Consider the following 26,024-nt stretch of genomic DNA (forward strand, 5'->3'; position numbering starts at 1 on the left):
GCAAGGTTTACGGAATTACACACTCTACACAGTAATCTCCTCTCACGTCTGTTATTCTACATGCAAACAGGTAGTTTTTTAATCTCTCTTTATGCAAAATATCTGTCTGTCGTGCTTGTTTAGTGAACAGAAAATAACTGGTGCTTGGTCGGAAATAAACAGCTCGTTTAAACAAATTTTTTAATAAACTTTTTCACCTTTTTCAGTTGTCCGGACGCAACAGTTTAACAGCAAAAGAGACAGAGAGGTCAGTAACTGCTTGTTGCAGGGTTACTGTCAAAAGTTAAGGGTCGAACAATTCTTGAGTACTATGATGGGTTGAATTAGCTCAAAATATAATGAATACAGACTCTAAAAGCTATTTTAGATTTCTTGGTAATAATTTTTAGGCAGCAAAAATAATTTCTGGCACAACTTCACCTGCTTCCAAGGTGCACGGAGAGGATAAAAGAATTCACAACACAACACTTGAGGTAGAAGAACAACTTTAATAATAGACCAACGCGTTTCAGCTTGTGGCCTTCATAGTCATAGTAAAACATTGTAAAATTTGCTTAAATACAAGACAGGAAACAGAAAAAAAATTCAAATTAATCGGTCAAAACTTCATAGATAGGTCAGCTGACATATAATAGGTAGGTATTGGTTAATTGGCTAAGTCACACCCAAGTAAATACCGGATAGATCATTACTGATGAGGAGAAGTAATGATCTAGTCCGGTATTCACCTATCTATGAAGTTTTGACTGGTTAATTTGAATTTTTTTTCTGTTTCCTGTCTTGTATTTAAGCAATTTTTACAATGTTTTACTATGACCCTGATGAAGGCTACAAGCTGAAACGCGTTGGTCTATTGTTAAAGTTGTTCTTCTACCTCAAGTGTTGCTGGAGTTCCTGCTTTGTGAATTCTTTAATAATTTTTAGGGAAATTGTTTATTCTCGTTTTTGTTTCCGTTAAGGCTTTAAAAAAAGCTCAAATGTACAATAGGGAGCATGTCTTCACAGCAGAAATATCAAAAGCAGCATTTAAAAAGCCAAACTCAAACAAGATTAAGTTTCACAGTCCAATTAACCTCCCAGCTCAGCTCTATTGTGCCACCTGGTGTTTCTTTGCCCGCTTCAGGCGTGCAGAGTGAAGTTTGATGGAGGGGGTTTGTGTTGGAGCAGCTGATGGCCATCCTTTACTTCTACTGATTTGATTGACTTGTGTGCGTGAGGGGGATGCAGACAGCGGTGCATGCAGGGTCTTATACTTGCAGGTCCAGCACTGAGGAGAAAATCCTTAGCTGTGTCCTAACACTAACCTCGCCAACCTCTCCCAATCTCACCCTATCACCTTACAGTGTCTGTGTTTAAGCAGCTGAGTTTGACTGATTCTGAAGACTTACATATTACACATCGCCTATCATACATCTTTTCAATCTGAACTGTGTTACTGTGCCATTTCCACCTTATTATGTATAACTACCTGGAGTGATGCTGCTCTACTGCTCTACAATATGAGCACATATACACAGATGTACATATATATAATTAGATATAGGGAAAGGAAATTCAGCAATCTGGGATTTGGTTTGATAAAGTGAAACTATATAAATTATTTTTTCAGTTAACTTCAGTTTGTCACATTCATGATATAAAAATCCACTTTTACTTGCTCTATTGAACAGTTACCATCAATTATTTACAAAGGCATGGATATTAAAGGGACACACGCGGGATGAATGGTAGAACAAGATGAACATTTTTATATTGTCTTACTGTTTATATATCTACTAGATTTCTTAGCAGGTCCTCAGCTGTCTGGGGTGATGTGCATTTTATTGTCAAGTCCTTGAATATACACTCACTCACACTTTATTAGGTACACATTGCTAGTACTGGGTTGGACCCCCTTTTTCCCTTCAGAACTGCCTTAACTGATCATAGATTCAACAGGGTGCTGCAGACATGATATCATCACATATTTGCAGCATGTTTGTTATCTGCACAGCCATTGTATAAATATCCCGTTCTAGCACATCCCAAAGATGATCTACTGGACTGAGATCTGATGGCTAAAAGCGGTTATCAGTAGATTGGTGCGTAATTGTGGTCACAAAGTGGTGGATATGGCCACAACAGTACGTAGGTATGCTGTGGTGTTTAGATAACTCCGTTGTTATTGAGGGGCCCAAAGAATACCCACCACCAACAACCTAAACTGTTGATACAAGGGACGATGGATCCACGCTTTTATATTGACTGAACCTAATTCTGAAACTGCCATCTTCAGTGCAGCAGAAATAGTCCACTTTTGGTGACTTGTTGCCTTAGTACTTTAAGACTGCGGCCTTCTTCTGCTACAAGATGAGACGTGTATTCAGATATGCTCTTCTGCATTTCTTGGTTGTAAAAAGTGGTTATTTTAGTTGCTGTTGCCTTCCTAACACCTCGAAGCAGTCTCCCCTGACCTCTGGGATCAACACGGCATTGTTGATTGCCCGAGAACTGCTACTCACTGGACTGTTTTCTGCAAATCTTAGAGATAGTTGTGGAGAAAAATACCAGTAGATCAGCAGTTTCTGAAATGCTCTGGCTCCAAAAAGCATGCCACGTTCAAGTAACGTAAATCACCTTTCTCCCTCATTCTGATGATCACTTTAAAAGGTCGTCCTAACCATGCCTACATGCCTAAATGCTCTGGGTTTATGGGTTGATAGTTGCGGTGTGGTGATGAGCAGTTGAACAGGTGTACCAAGTGAAGTGGCAGGTGAGTGTACATCATGCTAATAAAGACATTTACTGTAAGATGTTAATCTACTTGAACAGCATTAAACAAGCCTCCGATTCGGGGTTTTCAATCAAGCTGCTTGTGGCTGCAACACATCTGCGTCTACAAAACAGTGGCTTGACACACACTCTTGACAAAAGAGTTCATCCTTTGATCAAAAGCGCCTCGCAAGATATGCATAATTTCATTCACGCTTCTCAGTGTCAAGTTCCCTGGTAATGAAGGTAGGTCTCCAGACAAAGAGGAGCTGTAGTTTTAACCTGCTCCACTCAGTAATGATGTGCTATGACTCTGGACAGCTGTGGCCCTCCTCCTCCTCCTCCTCCTCCTCGTCCTCCCTCCCAGTCAGCACAATCGGGCCGTCGCTGTTATCTGCATATGGACTAACAGATGCTCGCGTCTGTGCTTGTGTTTGCACATTTCTCATGAACGGCTTGCACTTTCCCTTCCCCTTCATCTTAGACCCCAACTCCACAGAAGATTTTGGTGGTGAAAGCATGTTTTATGTCAGTGGCAGTCTACTGTGAATGAAAACCATGAAACCGCAGTTGACGAAACACAGCCTGGGGGCGCCTCGGGGGAATACACTGGCTACTGTTGTCCCTTGGTGACTGACAGACTAAGCTACTGAATCCACTACTGAGACCACATGTGAACACACCTGTTACAGTATAATGCCTCCAGTGCTTATCGTAAGTAACACAGGAAACTAATGCTTCCCGAGGGGATCACCAAACCTACAACTCCGGCTGAAAGACAATAAACCTATCAGTGGTAAAAAAATACAGCAGCATTATCCTGGCCTGGGATTGCTGCGTAATCCCTCTATCTGAATCTCACATAACAAGCAAACAAAAAGGAATAATGGAAGATAATCTCACCCCGAGTTTGTTTAACATTTAGCAATTTACCCAGGTAACTTGGATTGGACTGGATTACTGCCCCGCCTCCCCCTGTGGACAACCTGCTCTCACCTCTATGCACAGGAAACAAAACAGCTGGTTAAAGAAATCCGACCATAAAGGGGGATTAAAATACATAGCAGAGGTAGCATGTAGCACTACCTGTGCTGTAATAGCCCCTTTAGAAGAACGACGTCTTACAGTATCTGGATTTTCCAACTGTGAGATGTAAGTTGAAGCGAAAATTCTGACTTTCTATGTCTATGCCTCTCCAAACACTCAGTGAGTCTCCTTGACACTGTAAAATCCACTCAATGTCTGAATTTTGCCGAAGAAATTTACATGGCAGCCACATTGGAGTTTTGTCTCGATCTATTATCTGGATAATTACATCCAATCCACGGGAATCTGCATGTACACCTGGTACAATAAGCACTCTAATTATCACAATTCTTCCCACATGGGCAGTGTATTTTGTGTTTTTTTTGTTAATAAACATCATTCTCCAGGTAAAAAGGAAACAACGGCATGATTGGTTCATTTGAACAATTTTTGTCGAAAAGCGGAACTTGCTAGTCGTAAGAGGTCATGCGAGGTGACCTTTTAACTTCCCGGGCAGATTGTTTTTTAATAATGTGCCCACAGCAGATGGCATTCGCAGCTGGCTGGGGTCCAATCACATCGCAAGCCAGTTGATCTGATCACAGAGCGTTCAGTGAGCATTTGCACCTTTCATTTAAAAGTGCTTTTTCTCATCTAGAAAAGACACTTTGACGGTGGTCGCATTAGAGTCGGGTTTCAACGAAAGCTCGTTAAGGTGTACGAGTACGACTGCGAAAGGCTTTTAACTCCAGACTTTAATCATTTATACAAACAGTTGCTGTTCTTTGCATGTGTCCATTTGCAGCGGTAAGTTCAGGCTGAAGCTTTAGCACAGTCCTGCAGGGACACCCATACAAACAAGCTGCGATATGGACGCAAAGACCTAATGCGCACACGAGGACAATAAGTCCAGACTGCCTCCCCAGCGTGAGCTCCTACCAACAAGTCCACACTGACCACCGGGAGCGATGATGGCCACAGTGCTTTCTTTCTCTCACTCCCGAGGTTCATCTGTTCATGATGGTTTCCTATTCACCGATCTATCATCTTACTCTTCTGTCAGTTGCGACTGTGGCATCTGTCTCTTGTCTCTCAGCATCACAGAGCTTGTGTATCATGTTCTGGTGGCACTGCACCACACACACATTTGGCTGCAGACCCTCAGGACAGCAAAGCTACACAGACTCCCAGTGAACCTTGGCAAGTGCGGGGCACGGGCTTCATCCAAATTGTTAAATAATCAATGTGTTCCCATGGTAACCAGCGCTCGCACGGCATTGGCCGGCAAACCGGCTTAGCCACCTCCCCTTGCTCCACCTCTCAGGGCTCTCGCTGTTACCTCACTGCAGTTTATGCGGCTCTGTGCTCACACATGCCCGGCCTGACTGCCTTTTCTACACAGACACAAGCACATACACACCGCAGAGCCCACACACCGATTTAAGTGAATGCCAAAGCGTATAATTTACACGTCTATAAAGATGTGAACCCTCGCCGTTTAAAGCACAAATCCATTAGAAGGAATATTCTTTTTATTCTGACTATGCATACGTTTAATAGCACACAGGCAGGCGGGTACTGAAAGGGAAAGGTTCCTTTCAGGGTTAGATGAGATAATAAAAACACAATAATATCACAACAAATATGTTTATCAGTACAGCATTAACTGCTTGACTAGCACAAACTTGTCTAAAATTAACAATTTACTGTTTTATAGGTGATTTTCTTTACAGTTTTTACAGCTTCTTTACTAAGATAAGTTAAAAGGCTACTGAGGGATAGTCATATCTACTGTACAAGCCTGAATAGTACAAATAATCCACTCCAATATGAGCAGCAAGGTTTGCACACAGCCTCTCTTTAACATATAAATACTACTGTGGTAAACAAATGGCAAAAAAACATAACAAATATCAACAAATCTAATTTTAAATGTGTTGGTGAAGCTTGCATAACATATACGCAGGCAGCTGCCTCTGTTCAAAATAATCCAAAACCTTAGGAAGGTTTGACTGTCAGCATTACATTCTGTGCTTTTAAACCCTCATCTTCGTCATAGGTAGGGGGAGACGGGGAGGCTTCAGCATGTGCACGGTGACAGCATGCTGACAGGGCAATAACCCTTTCCTCCTTAGCAAACATTTCCATATCAGTTCTGCTCTCGCCGAGGCACGCTGACATGAGAGCTCAGTCTCCAGTGGTGAAATATGACAGTCAGCCCTGCTCAGACGATGCGCCCAGTCATTTAAATGCTTCAGCCGATGCTGAAGGAAGCTCTTCCCAGGCCTGAAGTCAGTGCTAATAGCAGATAGGAGAACAAGGTACGCTGTGACGTGCTTACGTTATCTAAAAAAAGTAGATGCCTCTAGCTGTGCTGCGTTTGTTTTCTAGCAGAATGTGGAATGAGAGATGCAGTTGGTGCTGCTGCTCTAATCCTTCGGCTCTTATTGGCTTCTCGTAGGCCACGCTGCAGTCTAATCAATACCTGCTCGATTACCATGCGCCCGACATCTCGTTCACGCTGTATCCCCTGTGCGAGCGGTAAGAGGGAGTGCGAGAAGCCAGGTGAGAGAAGAAGCATCTGAGAAGGCTGAACAGATGACAGCGAGAGATGTTTTACTTGCAGATGCTGTCAAAACTCAATGTCAGGGACAAAGGCGGAATAACGAGATGTAATAAAGAAAATCCCACAGCGGTAAAGGTCAACTGTTCCAGCTATCCCTTTACAACGGTAGCTGAATCCAGCCATTCGTTTCAATGGGGAAATTAATTCGTTTGCACATAAAACAGACCAATTAAAGCTCAAAGTTTTCTGATTTGATGGCTATGATTGAGCATTTTGACCTGGTTCCCCCCCGCTTCCAAACCCTCCCAACACACACCGCAGACACACATCTATGAAACTATAATTAATAGCCCGTCACAGCTGTCAGCAGCACTCCCTCCTCATCTTTATGTAATATTACAAAAGCATGCTCTGGCTTACCTCTCTGCCATGCTGAGCAGCTTCAAATGAGAGCTGGTTAGTTTGACCTTCACAAGTAGCAGCCACTAGGTAGAAGTACTGAGTGTAACCAATATTCATAACAAGAAGGCTTTCTACAACTGATCGGGTTTGAACTCGACTGCACCTCGCTCTGTGTGCTTGTGACGGTACATCTGGCATGTGGCAAGCGTGGATTCTGACACGACAAAGTGGGAAAAGAGGTTCTAAATAATAACATTAATAGTGGCTGACATTGCTCACGTTGGCTCACGGTGACAATGTCATGGCTTCCTGGCACACTTGAATACAGCTGAACTTCTATTAATGTTATTACAGTGTAGTTAGACAGACCTGTGCTTTTCCAAGTGGGGTGGGTGATATTTCAGTATTATCTTTTTTCAAAAGCAACATGTTTCCACTAATGTCTTTGATTCAAACCTTTGACTTTGATTGTAGTGGAAACTAACGCGACTGAGTTATGGAGAATTTTTTCATCAATCTGCCACACAGCCACCAGCAAATCCATAGACCACACTAATTTTAAGACTCCACCTTAATTATGATGTCAAACATTCTCCTATGAAGTTTTGTGACTGCATCTCGAATGCTTGTAATGCTTTCATAATAAAAAAAACACTCAAAACACTCAAAACCACAGTAGATTTCTCTATTTTTCCATCACAGATGCACAGAGACAAACAAATGGCCTTAATAATATCATGACTTTAGCCGTTCTTTATATTCTAATATCAGTACTGCTGCTGTCTGTGTATTTTTGGAAAAATGACAAAGCAACAAAGCAGTTGCTGCAGGTGATTATCTAAATCAAGGATCTAAACCCTCAGGGCGTTCTAAATAAAGAAAACTTGAAACATTTTTTGCAATCTACAGATAATAAGATACAGAATAAACCAACAGAATAAACCAAGAAAACCATATTTATTTAACAGCAGAAATGTTGAGAACGATTATTTTCAAATAAATTAAATAATCGTTTTTCATTTATACATTGCAAAAAATGGGCCTGATTGTCCAATTTAGAAACAATCAATAAACTGATTCAACTGATTGACTCGGTATCCTAACCATGTCGTTATTCTTTGCTTTTAAGACCATACAATACATACATTCATGCAACATATAAAGCTGCACGACAAATGATGCATCGGTGTCGGCCCTATGACTGAGTCATCCCTGCTTTTCAGATGTTGCTGCTAATAAGCGGGTAACAGCATTACAGGTGCTCTTGGAAACAGCCAACCGCTGTGCTAAAGATGGGTAATGAAAAACTTATAAACAATAATCATCACAGATTTTTTAGCAGATACATGTACTGGGAAAATTACTAAACTGCTAATTCAAATTAGTCACTGGTCTCACAACCAGCACCACCGAGTCAGTGTCACAGAAAAACAGCTCCAATGGAAACTACCACATGTGCTGTGGTGAGGCTTCACAGTGACAGGAGTCTAATAGTCATCAGCATAATCCTGCCTGCGCAGGTCACTGTAGCATGTTAGCGCTCTGCTTTTGACTGGTTATCCTGAAAAAGCCTCTGAATTTATTTCCCTCCGATGGTTTGGATTTGTAGCTCGGGACTAGCTACAGCGCACAGCTACAACCAACTGAGTGCTGCCATTTTCAAGCTTTTATGGGTTTACTACTCAGCTGCTCTGATGTGAAATATTCTTAGTTTTCATTTTTGGTTTATTTTGCATGTGCTAACAAAGATACATCTTTAGCAAATAACTAAAAATTTGGACTTTTTTTTTCAGTGGAGGAAACAAGCTTCCATGGAGGAAACACCCAGGCAGGATGAGGTGAGATATTTCACAATGCGAGTGCAAACACTTAAGAAAATATCCAGAAATTAGCTCTAAATAAATTAGCTAAATAAGATAATATAAGTCAAATGAATAATTAGGTCAGTTGTTTTACTTAAAGATTTGTTTTTAGTCTGTTATGCCTTTATCAGGCAGCAAATGTAACAGTAACAGAGAGATGGGACGATGGGCAGAGAAGGTGGATGAGCAGTTACCAGCCTCCTGCAGGTGAACATGCAATAGTTTTACATGAAGGTTTTTGTATGAACAAATGTGGCAATAAAATGTAATAAAAGCAATAAAATGCAATAAAAGTGTGTTAGCAGATGGATTTTTAGTCATGGATAGAGCTGCATTAGCCGTTTCTAGTTGTAGCTTCAAATTTACCAAAAACACAGCTGTTTATATACTAAGAAACGAAGATTTTCATCAGTCTTAAGTCTATCCTGACATCTCAAATGTATTAAAGACATGAAATCTCACAAAAGTATCATACTGAAAATCAAAGCGATCCTCGTGAAAATAAATAAACACTACGAGTAGCAAACAACGCTGTTTTTTAATGCTCTGTTTTCACTTTTGTCACCTTTCCTTACTTCTTTCCAGTGAACCCCAGACCACAATCTTCTGAGCTGCATTTAAACCAATCCAATTTTAGACTTTTTTCCCTTTAAATGGGAACATTGCAACTGTGATTCTGCTTCATGGTCCTAACAGTATTGCAAACACGATCCTTAAACCTCTCAAGTGCATGTTATTGCAAGAAAAGAGATTAGCTTTCTTTAATTTCCTTTACCTGCTTTTGACTACACAAGATTTTGCTCACGCAGTCCTACCTTTCATCAAATCTGCTAGAATATTTTGGACCAAATGGCCGCTGCAGCTGTTCAGGCAGCGCGCGTTCACAAATCAAAATCATGATACAGTGATAAAACTATAGAGAGCAAATACAGAGTGCTTAGCGATCCACTGTAAAATAATATAGTGAAAATAACAAGCCTAACTTTGGCCTAAAGGCCAATAAAAACCATTCGTCCCCATCTCTCAGGAGCCGAGGCCTGTCTCAACACAGCAGCAGAGATCCTCCTGTCATGGTTGAGGTGTCATGATTTTCTATAAGCTCCGCTTGGGAACGCCCACATGCACACAAATCTCCATTCACTACCCGTGCCTGAGTTTTGGCTCACAATAAGTGTAGGTGTTGAAAGTGATGAAGAATTACAGTAAGTAGGACACGAGCGAGGCAACAAATACAAGAGCTGCGCCTCTAGTTTCCCTCTGATAGTTATGAATACATGAGCACATTTATCCATATGCTGATGTATTTAGCGCCAAACAGCAGAGGGGAATAAAAGAAACAGGGCATTGTTTTAAACGTTTGTAGCACTTTGGTGATTGCCAAATCAATCTGCCTCCTGTCGAGGGTCCAGATTGCCTATTTTTCACTGCCCACCTTGGGCTGCGTTCAGGCAATACACACTGTCCCCTAAAGAATGGGTTTCAGCCAAGAGCAGAGCAGCCATATTACTGGACTGGAGAGATGACACACTGATCTGAAAACATGCAAACCTTTTATTTCTCTGACACAAAAACCCCCACTGTATACCAGCTGGCTGCCGAAACACAACTACTGATTTAATAGATGGAATATGATAGCAAAATATCTGGGCTGCAGACATTAAATAAATAAAAGGAATGGATTAAAATATCTTTATCATGTTTTCTGTCAAACGTGAAGATGCATGCTTAGCTTCAAGACTATAAATAGAGAGAATGAGCCCGTTGGACTCTTTACAAATAAAGGTATGAGACCAAACTACCACCCAAGATGTCACCACACCCTGCTGAGAAAATCCCCCTGTGAAACCACAACTCGCTGATTTGCGACGTCAGTTTTAATGCAGACGACGCAAGCAAGATTTAATATATTCTTTTTATTTTTACCTTTAGGACAAGCCAGTGCAGATGCATCAGAGATATTATGAGGTCAAAGAATTCCGAGTAGAAATGCATACGAGACTTTTGGGAATGCCAGAGATGTTGATGGTCCCTCCCTTCCCCTCTAAAAGCCAATCACCATGTAGCACTGATGCATGTGCTCGGTTTCTTTGCATAAACAGGAGCTGTAGCTTTCGGGTCGTAAGATGAAGCCAGCTTTAAACCAGCATTCTATTCGACGGCCACCAGATGGCGATAGCTGTGGCTGCAAAAAGGTTTCGGGTTCTATAGAAGTCTTTCTAACTTGACCTCTGTCACCACTTTCCTGATGACTCACTCATTCATTCATTTTGGGTTATGCTGAATTAAAACTTAAAGCTGTTTTGTAAATCTAGGTATATGTGTGATATGAATTAGCATAACAGTTGCTTAGGGCTTCTAGTGGGTTTAGGTAAAGAAGCTGACTGTGTTGGCTTATTCTTGGGCAAATTGTTTGTAATCACATTTGACTGGTAACTCTACACTCTACACTGACCATCCATTTAGATAGACTTCTCTTGCTAGCCTAAAATGAATACCTGGAGGTGTTTTCAAGATGGGTTTGTATGAGTCCACCTAACCCAAAAACTCTTCGTTCCAGCTTCTTAAATGTAAGCACAGTAAATCTGTGAGCTTTGGACTGCTGGTCACATCATTTGCATCATCATAGAAATGCGCAGCTCATTTCTCATTTTGAAAGGCTAAAAGAATGACTAGTTTGACACTAAATGTTAATGCGGTGTGAATGACGGGCTGAATTTCTTGAAAATCCCAAATTCTGGCAGAATGTGCTGATGTTGCGTCATTCCTGTCAATCACACTGTCCCTCCCCTCCCCTCCCACATTCCCACCTGCTGAGATATTCTAGAGAACATATGCAGGGCTTGGATTTGGCTGATTACATAATTGCACATTTTAATGGTGAGTATTAATCCACAATGGCCCATATTGGGTTTTATAAGCAGGCTGATTGGGACCTGCTGGCTCTCAGAAAAGCAGGGGCAGTCGGACAATGAAGCTCTGGGCTTTACATTAGAGCTGAGGACCACTGCTGTGTTCCATAATGCTATTCACCACATAGCAACTGCACATTTTTATACTGCATTTTAGTCACAGCATCATCAGCATCAGAGACATATTTTTCTGCATATAAAGAAATGATTTGCTTCCTGACTGCTACAGCCATGTGGTTGAGGGAAAAATTGTCTTGGAAAACAAGCAGGCTTTGGTCGCCTGCGTATCAACATTGCAGCCTGTGGTAATTAGCTAGCTGAGCAGCAAAGCTGCTGTGCAGCTCTGACTGAGCCTGCACCATGGCAACACACAGGGCTGTGTCTGAGCACAGGCTCCTCTCTGCTTTCCTCTCCTCCCCCTTCTTTCCTCTTCTTGTTTATTTATTTATATCTTACTAGCTCGTCCCTTTCTTTTACGCCAAAAACTCTAATTTCTTCATCTCTTTCTTCCCGCTTCCCATCCTTTCCTCTCTGCCCATCTCTATTCCTAATCACCCTCCCCTGCCTACCGTCCCCTGTTGCATCATCGCACAACATAAAAGACACTCGGCGGTTCACGTACAGGGAGGGCTCGGCGCTGCTGCTTTCCTCGACATTCTGAATGCGGGGTGGTGAATTTTTCTGACATATGGCAATCAGTATCATGTCTTCCTGCTAAATTCCATGTTCATCTATGCTGGATTACACACAGTGTGCATTTTAAACATATTTAACAACAACAGACATTTAATGTTTCTGTAAGCTGCAAAATGTTCATGCTGAACAAACTGCTGAAAAAAATAAGTATTGTTGTTAATATACAATTGAGTAGATTTAGGCTAAATGCTAGATTTAAAATGTGTATATGTGGTAATTAACAGTACCTATAGGCACAGCTGTAACCTCTATACCAGCTGTTCCTTCCTGTGTCTGTTTTCATGCTAAAATAAACCAAGGGTGGGATAGACTTTCTGATTTAACTCTTGGTGAGACACAAAATATGTGTGTTTCCATAAAATCCAGACTATTCTTTTAACATTTTCATGGATATGCTGCAGGGTGTTACGGTCAATTAGATATATTTAATCAAAAGTGTGATTTCTATCCTGGGACACGTTAAATATGAAGTATGAGTTCAGCTTCTGGTTACAGTTTCACACTGAAATGGCGTACAGTAGGCTTTGACTTATAGTTTCTCTTGTTTGGTGGCTTTGTCATAAATGTTATCAAATCAGATAGCAAGTATACAAACTTCATTGGTTTAAATAGGCAGTGCATGCAGTGAAAGTTTGTTACCTTTGCCAGTGCTGACACCACAGAGACTGTTACAGCTGGACTAAACACTTTCCTGATGAGTTTCTGGGCTCAGTTCTTACTTTCATGTTTCACTAAGTAAAACAGATGCAAGTCCATTTTTAATGTTATGATCATTTTAAGAGTCTGAACATGGTTGAAACCCTGACGTCATCTCCCCGGTCAAAACTGATCACAGGACAATGAGAAAGGCTGAACTGTAGAGGACCGTCTCTTAAAAACTGATCAGATAAATAATATAGATCTGGTTATTGCAGAACTAGTATCATCAATATGGCTATGAACAAATGTGCACACGTCTTTTGCAAGTACACAGATGCTACCATTAAACAGCACTTTCTCTAAGCTATTTGTGATTCTCTGCATGTAAATTTCATTTCATTTGTTCCATGGATGATTTAATGCGTCAAACTCTTACAATTGTCCTCTCTGTGCACAATGTCAGTGTCCTTTTTTAAGGAAAACATGAGGCCAATCAGTTCACCAGAATGAATTTTAAACGTGTGTGGTTGCAAGTTTGTGTCACTGCTCAGATGTGGTCGTTCTCCTCGTCATTTTTAATCCAGAAACTTTCTAGAAAAAGAAAATTGTTCATTTACTTTTATTCTAATCGGTAAAGCAAACGTAGAGACACAGACTTATCTTACTAGAAAATCAAACGTCCCCCAGGTGATGTTTAAGATGTGCCTCAAACATGGTTCGACTTTCATTTTGGAACTATTTTATAAGCATGAGTTAGTCAACACTGAAATGTTTCCTGGTCTATCTAGGATAGGAAGACTTTTCAGTCACTGAGCAGTAGCCACCGAGGCTGTGGCTGTAGCATCTATGATTAGCATCCTGCATACAAAGGCAAATCAAGAATTATAAAGTGTCAAAGTGTTGTGCTCTGTGCACACAACCCTGCAGTTAAAGACTACAAAGAACTACTATTGACATGATGGCTTTTTTATGTACTGATGACTGTTAAGTCATCCAGTCAAGTGTTGCCCATCTGACCCTGTTACACCTGGAAAAGCACAGTTTTGTGAAAAAAGGCAGTTTGCACATTTGAAAGTGTTGATAAGACACCATCCACACTGGTAATAAAGAGATCTGAATGATTTCTAGCTGCTATGCTTAAACATTACACATAAATGTTTCCTTTGTTCTCTCCTTGCATGCCTCAGCTCGTGTTGCTTCAGCTTAAAGTCAACAAAAAAGTCGGAGGCAGATCTTTTAAGCGGCTGCTTATGATCATTTCTATATAATGTTTACAGAGTTTTGGTAGAGTGAAGCATCTGTTTCAAGGTTTTCGATTCTTTAAGAGCATTTGGGGAATTCAGAAAAAGCTGGGAGCTGGGAGAGTAGTAGCGGGAAGTTTGATCGAACGCCTCAACTGGACGAGTGATTTCAGGTTCAAGTTTCAAATGAATGCAGCAGATACTTAACTTTACTATCAAATAATTGTTGTAAGCATTAAGCTGCCATGCTATGCTACTGGCTACGACTCGTGTAACAAGTCAGTTTTTTAGAGAAGAAAGAAAGCTGAATTATTTTGGAAAATCCACTCTGCGTTTTGCTCTACCTAACTCCTTTTCTGCAACTTAAAGATTTCCTTTGAGAACTCTGATACACCATGTGATCATTGTCACTTTAATTGAGAATCTTTTTGAGAATTGAGTCTAACTGATAAGTACATAAGTAAGTAAAATGTATTTATATAGCACTTTTCACTGATAAAAATCACCCAGATCTATGTGATCAGACTGACATGAGAGTATTTTTGTTGCTAATACTAAAATGAGAAAATGTGGATGGCTAGCTCCTCCAGGAAAACAAAGACGGGTTGATTCCCCCAACAGGATTAGCATGTGTTCCAATGGTGAGAATCAATGTTTCATTAAGCTGCTGTGCATCTATTTGACTAATAGGTACAGGTACCTGCCTAAATCGCTTTAATCTGGGCAAGTAAAGACAATGATATGTGGTAGAGTTTGTATTTGGTATGTAATTTGGTATGTACTAGAAGAGCATAAGTGTCACGGGACAAACAAAAAATAAACTCTAAATCTTCTAACGGCAGTATAATAACAAGTGACTCATTTTTTCCCCGTCTCTGTGATTTAGATGTGTTTGTCTGTTTTTCCAAAATTGATGTAGATAGAAATGATTTTTCCCTTATGAAAATAATATAATTTGTATATACAACAGACAGAGGCCTGGATAATGCTGGCTGTCAGCTTGGTGGGTGGAAACAGGAAGCCCATGTGATATAAAAAGATGCTGTATGTTCATGTAACAGGAAGCTGCAGATGCCCCATGCAGGTTCTGGTGCTTGGAGAGAACCTTCTGCTCCGCATGTTCCTTCAACATACAGACATATTAAGTAGGAGAAGAATATACATGGTTCTAGTAACATGTTGGCAGCCACCACCACACACCACCACAGCAGCCTCAGTGCTTCTTGGCATTGAACATCATGTTTTCATTTACATCTTCTGCCACAGGTGTCCAAAGCTTTGGCAAAGGCTATGACACATGGGTCATTTTCATCTCGGACTAGAGCACTCACATCATGAGAGACATTTTTTACTGTAGGATAAGGATGACTACTCGGAATAACTTTGTATAAAACTGCAGCGACCACTTCGTCTAAGCACCGGTTTATGTTTGCCACTGTGGGAATACATCGCATGGACGGCAAAAGTGGCATCACATCCACTGGCGCAAGATGGACGAGCCTGAGGCAAGACCACGCCGCCCGTATGGGCATTTATATGACACACGTGTGCAGGAGCACAGGGATTCCCAGATGGCACAGAACTCATGTAGGGAGATTTCTGCAACAGTGCTGCAGAAGACTGCAAATGGATAAAAGCACCATAATGGTGAGTATAAATGCATGTGGCTGTGCGATGATGTCACATCGACAAGGCGAGGGACCAATGCAGGGAGCATAAATGTAATTTTGGCAGCAAAACTAAGCCACTGGACTGCCTCACTGGGTCAAGGTTTCTAATTCCACCTCTGAGTGTCTAACAAAAATTTTCCTTAAAAAGCTCTAAAATAGTTTATTAATATAGCTTTAAAACTGCTATATTGTGGGGTTTCTTTTATAAAACATATAAAAAGCATGCAGAAAAAAGTCTGGACACATTTATCAGGGTTATTAAATGATTCATGTGGAAAATGGAGGCCTGAGAATTAGCTGCCTTTGAGGCCAACGAGACCTGAAAAAATAAAATTAAGCCATTAAAAGGTTTATTAAAGGATTTTCTACAACTTGTTTCTTATTTTAGGCCATTGTTTACATTAGCTTACATTAATTTGTAAGATATGGGTTAAAATATATAGCTTTTGTTTTTGTTTTCACTTAATATTGAAATTATATCGCTTTAGATAAATGCGTTTGGGATTGCTCAGGCTTGTCTTCTCTTCTCATCAGAAAATGGTATCAAAAACATGGCATTTGCTACTTAACAAAGATCTTACTTTTGTACTGCAAAGTCCTCCAAATGTAATCAATAAATGGCTAAATTTAAGGTCGTACCCCGTGCAGCAATGCATACAAATATCACCGGCCTAATCATGCTGCTGCACAGGTCTGGAGATGCTGCTGCATCTTCTCCGAACACTGCTCGTCACCCCAAGATGAAACCTTTGATTCATGTGATGTATGAAAAAAGAAAACGCGGAGGAGGCGAAGGGCAGTGGGAGACAGGAGGGGGATGATAGAAATGAAGAACACTGAAAAACAACACAGCGTGCGCACGCACACACACACACACACACACACACACACACACACACACACACACAAATGAGAGGCCAGACCAAATGGCTGAAGGGCTGCTTGGATAATGCATTAGACAGAGATGGCACTCAGAGCAGCTACACATGGTAAGAAATGCACTGCTTTGCCAAATGTCCACACACACACACACACACACACACACACACACACACACACACACGTTGGTGTAACTAGAAAATGGAACACAGACGCAAAAAAGTCTTCATTATTCTGTATGATGAAATCTTGAATTCTCATCACTAAGTGAATCTCAGAGAATTTTAACTACTTGGTCATCAGCTCTTAGTATTATAATTAGTTCTACCATCGGAGATCCATATATACCATACATACATAAAGGCAAGGCGAACTATGAACGAGTGAGAACCAAATCAGTGAGAGTAACCCTACTGCTATTATATCCTTCCTGAAAACTCCAGCAAATACTAGACAACCTACTTAACTGGTTAAAGAACCTTTTAGGAAGTGCCCATTGAAGGAATTCATGCTGAATTAGATGAATTTTAAATTTTGAGCCAAGCCAAGAATTGCAACTCAGTTGCTCCTTTGCGACAAGCAGACGCGTACAAATCTGAAATATGAGCACTAAAGCTGATTCATATACATCTGCCCATTTACTCAATCGTCATTATTTAGTTCAAGCTTTCCATTTAGGCAACACTTCATTTCTCAGCTTATTTCGCAACAGGAAAAAGTTGCTCTTTTAAACAGATGGCATTCGATTTCCTTCCGTTTCCTTTTTGCTCCATCGTGCAATGTAGAGTCATATTTACAACTGTGTTTTCTTGTATATCAGAAATACTCTCTCCAAGTTAGTAATGCCAACTCTTTCCCTTCTGTCATAATGTGCAGTGTGAAAATGCTGAGTACTAAACTAAACATGACTTGAAGATATATATAAGTAAAAGCTTATTTAGACAGGTAGTGATTAAGCCTTTGGAGCCACAAGAGGGCTTTTAATTTAAAAGGCTTGAGCAGGAAGTATGGGTATCGTTAGGAGCGTCTCAAAAACTGCAAAACAGAAGTGTCTGAAACTAATTAGGAGACTGAAACAAAGTTCCTTCTGCAAAAGAACCTTAGGTTCGGCATGACTAAGCTGCTGTAGGTACACATTTATTTATTTTTTCACAGCAAATGCTAATCCTGATTATACTAGCACTTATTTTAAAGTATTCTGAACTTTTATAACTATTCAGTAGTTGCATCCTGTTTCATTGGGATTTTGTGTACCTTATTGTAAAGTGTTACCAAAATAACAGCCGATACGGCGGTTGAATAAAAGCAATAAAAGCACAAGCGTTGTTGAAAGCACCCACACACCCCCACAAAAATGAAGAGGAGTCAGAAGGCTTAGGGACTAGCTCTTCGCTGATATTGATTGGATATACACGTATTTCATGTATTGCAGCATGTGGGTGATGGAACTGGTGTACTTTGCTGAGGATGTTAGCACATTCTTACTAAAAGGAGTCTAGCATCACGGGGGAAAAAAAAGGCTTTTATATCTGTACATACGATCTATCGCAACGTTTGAGTCTTTTAATAAACAACTACAGGGGTACAGGATCACCGAAATCTCATTCCATCAAAAGGCCCGTATCCCTCGCTCCATCGCTGATTCAGACGTCCAGTCTGCCCTGCACAGCGCAGCACAGTCGCATTTCTAGGCCATTCTCTACTGTGATCAGCAAAAACCCCCTTAAATAAAACAAAACAGGCAAGCAAACAAACAAATAGCACTCCCCTCCCTTCTCTTTTCTCTTCTGCTCTCCTCCCCAGCTGGCAGCGAGCGCCAGAGAGGGGAATGGGCGAGCTGATACGGGGCCGAGCCCTGGCAGGGCCTCTGACAATGACCATATGGATCACAGGGGCACGACAGCCTCGGCTTCCAGCAGGACACACACCTCCACGCACAGGATCTGCCGCTTCGGGCTACTGCACCTGTAACGCTACACTAAAGCCTCTACGTACATCACGTAGCTGTAGAGGGGTTGCGCTAATGAGTAAACCACTTGATGAGCTTAAATCTGTGTTGGCAGAAGACACAAGAAATTTCTCTGATTCCAGCATTTCACACAGAACCTCCATGTTGAAAGAGTCGAGCTGATTCAGTTTGGTAACGCAGCAAACGGGGGAAAAAAGAAAAAACAACAACAACCGAGTAGAGGCTTTTAAGAGAGGTGTAGGAGGTGGGATTAAACACAGTTCAGCTTTTGGGTCACAGGTATAGCCGTGGTTTCAGCTGCTATAATGGTGGCTGGCTTGTCAAAGTCTCCACAGTTTGCTGACGTCAATGTCTGACTAGCCATTTCTCCGACGCTCTGTGCTTACCCTCTTTAACGGCATAAAAAAAAGCAAACTTTTGTCAAAGTGCACATAAATATTGCAGTACGCCTTGTTTCCCTTGTAATGTAGTGCATTTCCCATGGTTCACTGTTCTCTCTTTACCCTCACATCGCATGGGTACAGAACACTGTGTTTTTGGGAAAAGGTTGGGGGTGTGTGCTCATAGTCTATGTGTATATAGTTACATGAAACAGTCTGTCTGTTACAGCCTGTAGCAGCGTTTTTAATCCAGTGGAAAGATCAGTGTAAACTGTCAAATAGCACAGCTGCAAGTACAAAAGAATAGTAACCAAACATCTATGCACCATTTCAGTAGCAGAAACATGTTCATCGACATTTTTTTCTCCCATCCTATGTTGTCATGCTGCCAAGTGAGCATGCCAGGGTGAAATATTAAGACACTAAAACACCGCTAAGAGGCAGCAGCTGCTGCTCCTTGAAATGTGCAACAAAGTGAAAAGCTCGGTGCAACAAATCGTGGACCTGGAATGCTGAATTTGCACGTTTGTATCGCAGTTTTTAATATACTGAATGATGACACACAATAACATCCTTGAGCAATGTCACGTAGTGCCTCGACATGTTGGAACATCGTAGCAGTTCCGAGGTTATGAAGAAGCAATTTCTTTGTTCTACTTCTTGAGTCTTTACTTTGAAATTCTAGTGTTTTTTTTTTTATTGATTGCAAAACAAATAGAAATATAAAAAATATACAGTCAATACTAATAGTTAAATTAACAATTTAGCTATCTGCCAATGCTAGTGCTTTTTGTTTGCATTGTTTTTGCTGTAGTTAATCTACCTTTTGGTCTGCGGAAGCACAGAATTCTTCATTTAGCTCCCTAGAAAACTATAAAAATATATGAAGCATAGCAATAATGTCAGACAACAGATTGGCGAGTACCACATTTTAAATGTGATCTTATTTGAAAATAAACTCAGCCAATAGGAAGCACTAAATCTTTCGTATCTCCTGTTGATTTCATATTTTTCAGTTTGCCTAGATGGTTTAATATACTGGCGCATTCACTTGCACTGAACTGATCGCTGTAATGCAGTAATTTGGGTAGGAAAATGTCAAACATTTGCACCTCCTGCATGGTTAAAGCAGCAAATCAGTTTGAGGAAAAAGGTTTTGAAACCTTCTACATTGATTACTCCAAATATGTGATTTAATTTTCACTTAACTCATGAGTGAGTGAGAATCTCCTCTGCTTATCTGGATTTCAGGGATGCCTGATTGAACAGCCTTGCTCAGGTCATGCCAGTCTCCATTAGGTTAAAATAACTGATTTTTGTTATTTTAAAACATGAATTTTCTTCTTTGTGTGTTTCCTTGTGTTCTCGTATTGGCTCCAAACCATGGTGCCCCCTCTCCTGTAAGTCCAGCTGTTTTTTTTCTTGTAGTGGACACATAAACAAATATAAAGTTGTAGGCATTTCTGCAGGTGTTTTAACGTTACTCTCGGGTTCTTTTTCACTGCTTTCACGCTTGCATGTTGTGCTCTTGGTGTGATCTTTGCAGGACGCCCACACTAGGGAGAGTAGCAAGAGCTCTGAATTTGCTCCATTTGTAGGCATGTAGATTTATGATGAACACTGAGGTATAGAAACACTTTTGTAGCTGTTCCAGCTGCCTGAATCTTAATGACTACCACACCGATAGCAAAAAATAGTCTCAGGGTTTAGGTTAGGTTCTGGTTGACATCTACTTGTTGTTGTTTTTTTAAATCAGAAAAAACTGTAGTGCCAAAACGTATGAGAAATGTTCCAGGGTGTGAATATATGTCTAATTTAGGTTGTGGCTAAGCCAAAACCCAATTCTTTTAAGCCACACCGCCAATCTCATCTCATTCAACAGCTGAGCTTTTGGGTTCACTTACTTTTCCAGCTTGGACTTTAAGTAATTACTCTATACAGTCGAGAAACTGTGTAAGCGTTCTTCATTTAGCGCGTTAGTCAATAGTTAAGACTTACATAAAGATCAGATCACATACATCCTGATAACTCTAAACTTTTTCCTGAAAAATGCAAGCTGTGACTCCAATTGTGTGACGTTACAATGAAAAGCAAACGCATGAAAAAACACAACCGAAACTGAGCCCTTGTTTACAGCAGGTTCCGAAACGCTTCACAAGGTTAAAATGAACGCAGGACCTGAGCTACACATTGAAAGATTTCAGAGAGTAATTACCAGTACACTATATCTGCCTGTTTCTGCCTCCCACTAAATTTAAAATGCTGCTTGGGGTGAGTGTGGGAGAGAGGGAGGAACAGGCTAGGAAAGAAAGGTCTTCAGATGAAATGTTAATTCAACACTGACGCTAAAGAGCGATGTCTAAAAGCACTGACACTGTAGGGTGGCAGCAGACAAGCAAATAAGTGGGCTTTTATCGTTTTATCGGTGCATGATACTGATTCATAAGGGTTTAAACTATAAAACATAATAAAGCTTGGAATAAAACACAGAACACAAATGTTAAAACCTGGAAAACAATAACAAATAGATACAGACTTGAATGAAGTCATCCAAAGTTGATGATGGCACTTTTTCTTACTAGGTTAGGAATCTGTGTTTCAGACTCAGATATCAGACCAAGAAAGATGCAAAACTACTTCTACTGCAAACCTTTTTCAAAAAGATTTGGGGCGTTGTGTAAAGTGTAAATAAAAATAGAATGATTCTCAAACATTTAAACCCTATATTTATTTGAAAGTAGTAGATGATAAGAGATAAAAAATGATCAATTTTGTTGTTTTCTGAAAAATTTATATCTTTGGTTTGAATTTGATACCAGCAACATATTTATAAACAGCTGTATGGGTAATAAAAGACAAAACCCACATGTAAATTTGCTTAAAATTTCAGGTTATTAGATAAGAATTTTGAGTTGGGGGTCTCAACATAACTCAAACATTAGACATAAGAAAAGTTTAAGAAAAGTACCTGAATTTTTTCTCTTACGCATTCTTTTTCCAATAGTAGAAAAAAGCTGAATTAAAATGTGAAATTTCTTTTGTAAATGATGGATGATGGAGAAAAGAGTGAACGCTTTTGATCAGTAAACATTTCAAAAATCAGTACTGGTAATGGGGGGGGCATTAGGGCTAAAAGCTGGAGTAGTTTCCATATCCTTTAAGGCACCTTTAATGAAGAACAATATATACCAGCATTAGAGCATCTAATGCTGCCATCCAGTCATCCTTATTTTACCAAGACAATGTCAGACATTGTTATCACATGCTAGAGCAACATGGCTCTGTTGACTGCTATTATTCACCTTCTAGAGTTGTCTCAACCTCAAGCTTTATAAATTTGCTTCTTGCATCATACTGAAAATAAGTTTGCATTTAAAATAAAAACAGATAAAAGAAAATGCTGCAGTTTGAACTTCATGTTACCTTTGTACTAATTTCTAATGAAATAGTTTAAATTATAAGCAAATCATTGCAAAACGTCACAACTTTTAAGAACAGCTGTGTGTTAAATTTTGTATAAAACTGCACATTGTGCGCTGTCTATCTTGCGTGCTGCACAATATCGTTTAATATTTAGTATCTACTGTTATCTACTGCTAGCTAGTTTATTGTGATGGTGCTGTTTTTATTATGTTGCTCTTTTTTTTGTTTGTTTTCTCTTCTGGTTTTTTTTTCTCCATACAGGTGATCCAGGTGTTTTGTTTGTTTTTCTCTCTTTCTTCCTCCCTTTCTCACCGTCTCTTCTCCCCTCTGGTTTTCTTTCTCTCCCTCTCTTTCTTTCATTCTTTCTCCATGTCCTATCCCCCAGTCATGTCTGTCCCGTTTGTAGCAACCGAAAATAAAATAAATTCATAATTATAATAAAGGTCAATCAAATGGACCAATATGGCAAGGCCATGATGATCCACTTGGTAAAATAAATCCACTTGGCATCTTTCTTGGCCTTAAGACAACAATTCATCCATCATGCATTAACATTCACACCAAATTTCTAAGGAAACACATGGACATAGTGAATGCTGTTTCATCCAGATTACACACTGCTTTTCTTTTTCTTAGACGAGCTCATAGATAAACCCCTCCTTGATCTGATGAGGAAAATTCCAAGCCTTAGACTAAGCCTTTCGAGATCACAGTTAGAGGATCCAGCTCAAGACCTCTGGACGTGGAGCACACGCAAATCCCATCCGTTAATGCTCTCTGGGTTGCTGTCACAATAACGGCAAATCAAATCAGACTGAACAAAATCTCATCAGACAGATGTAGAAACCAATGATACCGATAAATCAATGCGACTGTAAAAAGACGAACACACATATGCACTTTCAGGCCTCAATATTTCAGATTGAGGCCTGAAAGCTCCCGAGTCGTAATCACCTATGGGAGTGTTTGGCATGGAACGCCCACCGCGTCTGTGCATTCGTTTAAAATGCCACAACCACTACAGAGACAAGTTATAAACAACAGGTCTGGCAAAGCGTTCTGGACGAAATCTTGATGCTAATAAATAAAGTAAAATCCAATTAATATTTAAAGCTAATCATAGCCACGGAGTTGGAGAACACACAAAGACAGATTGAAGCCCGCAGGGGGAAGAGGGAGCTTTCTGACTGATGCTCCCAGTAGACTGAGGTCTCTATTTTTCTCAGATTTAAATTCAAAAGCTCTTGTTTTAAAGAATGTTCTTATAATCCCAGCAGAAATCATCCATAATTAAACTAGCAAGCTCATGACAAAAGCAACACAATCATTCCCTAAATAGATGACAGAGAAAAACCAAATTAACGTGCCATCGTTATGTCTTGGGGTTGCCTGATAATTTCCTCACATATGCATGAAATGTTCATGGCTACAGGAGCCATTTAAAAATGTCAATGATCCAGCTATAAAAAGCCAGCTCATACAATTCTCAATGACTGTGCAAGGTTATTACTTTTCATGCTAGCACCCCTCAAAACATGAGTTGTTATGAAAGCTATAAGCTACAAGGATGTTGGGCGTGTGTGTTACTGCCCTGCTCTCTCTGGCTGTGTTATAGGTAGTGGGGGAGGGGGAACGTTCACTTTTCCCTAGCTAGGATGAGCAACGGTGAGGAGGGCCAGGAGGGCAGGGGTTATGGTGGGTGTGCATTTCTACCCATGCCGTGCTATAGCTCGTTGATGGGATGGGAAGCGCATATATGTAGGCCATTCACACGCCTGTTTTAGGAGATGGAGGGACAGATGCTTGTCCACAGTGTCAGCGCCTCTCCTGCTTCTCTCTCTGACAGCACCACCAACTGCCTCCTCTTACATAATCCCCTCCCCCTTCTTCAGGGCTGCTGCCTGCATTTATTGGCTTATTTCTCTCTTTTTTAACCTTTGCATTTTTACCCCACTAACCCCCGCTGCATGCCCCATTCCCTGACTCATTATCCGCAATTCCGCTATTTTTATTCCAGTGAAGAAATGTAAGAAACGTAGACGCTCGTATATTCAAGCCATGAATGCCGGGTTGGATACGCTTTTTCGCAGAGTTTTTATGCTGGTATGTATTCACACGACAGAACGAGAAAGCAGGGATCCTTCGAAAGGATAGCACAAGCCAGGATTCGACATAGGGGTTTATCCATTAATGGTGCTGTTTCAACAGGATAAGATCACTACATGAATCACGATGCAGTCGAAAGAGATTTTTCATCAAGCAGATGCTAATTTGCTCCTGTTGTAAGTTGAATATTGAACAAACACGCTGGAAAACCAGAGAGTAACACCGACGGAGAGTAAAATTCTCCATGTAAGGAATAAATGCTTACATAATCACATCTGCTTTGAGCTTTCAAACGTGTGAAACATGAAATACGCATGACTGATCTGGACGTGGCTGCAATGGAATAGATTTAAATGGATCACGAATAAGACAGAGAGAATGTCCATTTTCTTTTTTTCGCCTCCTCAAAGCTAAAGCCTCTCCTCCATGTAGTAATCTGCTAATATCAACCAGGTTGCAGCTCATACGAGGGCTCAGCTCAGGAGGAGCTCTCTCCACTGTGCTGCTGAAATCTCAGCCTCCATTTTCTTCTCACCTTCCTCACTTCTTCCTATTCTTCTTCCAAAACCAGGCTCAGACACAACAGGGGGTGAAATACAAATAATGCAGTGGCTTCACTTGCCGCAAACACAGGACTGCACGGGCACATACTTATGCACAGCAAGATCCGTTCCTTGAATCTCATGCTCGCCGAGCAACCCTTCCCCCACCCAAGCTCAATCTCATGCTCACATACATGCACCTTCCTTAATTAAAGACTGTGCTCCTGAAGCTATCCTGACCTTCCATCAACTGGGATTTACAAATACGTGTAAATAAATGGAGGCAACAGACACAAAATGGTGCACATGTAAAGAGGCAGTTTCATTCACACTGTGCGACACGTAAAACAGGCAGCATTTAGATTGCGTGTCATTCTCTGTTTGTATTACACAACACAATCTATTGTGATGCTTTGAAGCACAATGGCCTGCAAAAAACACAGGGGCTGGCATCACAGATGGATTTCATCATCCCTTCCTCCACTCTAAGCTAATTAGACAAAATCTGTCTTTTACATCTAATTTCTTTGAGTCAGCTTGTAATGTCAGGGTTACCGACCAGAGGGCTAATTCACAATAATTGCAAACCGCCTCTCGGTGCTGCTTCCATGAATGAAAATGCACCATTTCTTTGGCCTGTGGTAACTGCATCAGCATAAGCCTTTGACGACACACACGCTCGGTGTGTTAAACCTATAAGCATTAGTCATCTGCGCCCAATCCAAAAATGAAGATCATCTACATGCGTGTGCCGTGAAGCTAGATCAGCTCTGTTCTGCTCTACGACGCGAAATACACAAGCGACAATTAGGCAAGCGAGGGCTCGAGAAGAATACTAAATCTGAATTCTCTTCCTTAAACCGACAGCTTCAGCTGGCACATGATCATTTCTGTTTTACTATGGCAACAGCCCCTCTGATCTCCCCCGTCAGGTCCCACGAGCCTGAGCTATGTAACAGAGTG

General features: G+C 40.7%; 1 protein-coding gene and 1 long non-coding RNA gene across 10 annotated transcripts in view; both read right to left on the reverse strand.

The window, feature by feature from the left end:
* The window catches only part of dlg3 (discs, large homolog 3 (Drosophila)), a 95,520-nt gene that overhangs the window by 41,186 nt on the left and 28,310 nt on the right, over positions 1–26,024 (reverse strand). The gene's annotated exons all lie outside the window — the stretch shown is intronic.
* LOC146524882 (uncharacterized) lies at positions 8,553–26,012 on the reverse strand. The gene is made up of 2 exons (XR_014869867.1): positions 22,346–26,012; positions 8,553–22,311 (listed from the first exon to the last, which is right to left on the reverse strand). It is a non-coding gene; the product is annotated as an uncharacterized LOC146524882 (long non-coding RNA).

This window comes from Neolamprologus multifasciatus, chromosome 2 (assembly GCF_963576455.1).
Source record: "Neolamprologus multifasciatus chromosome 2, fNeoMul1.2, whole genome shotgun sequence".
NCBI lineage: Eukaryota > Metazoa > Chordata > Actinopteri > Cichliformes > Cichlidae > Neolamprologus > Neolamprologus multifasciatus.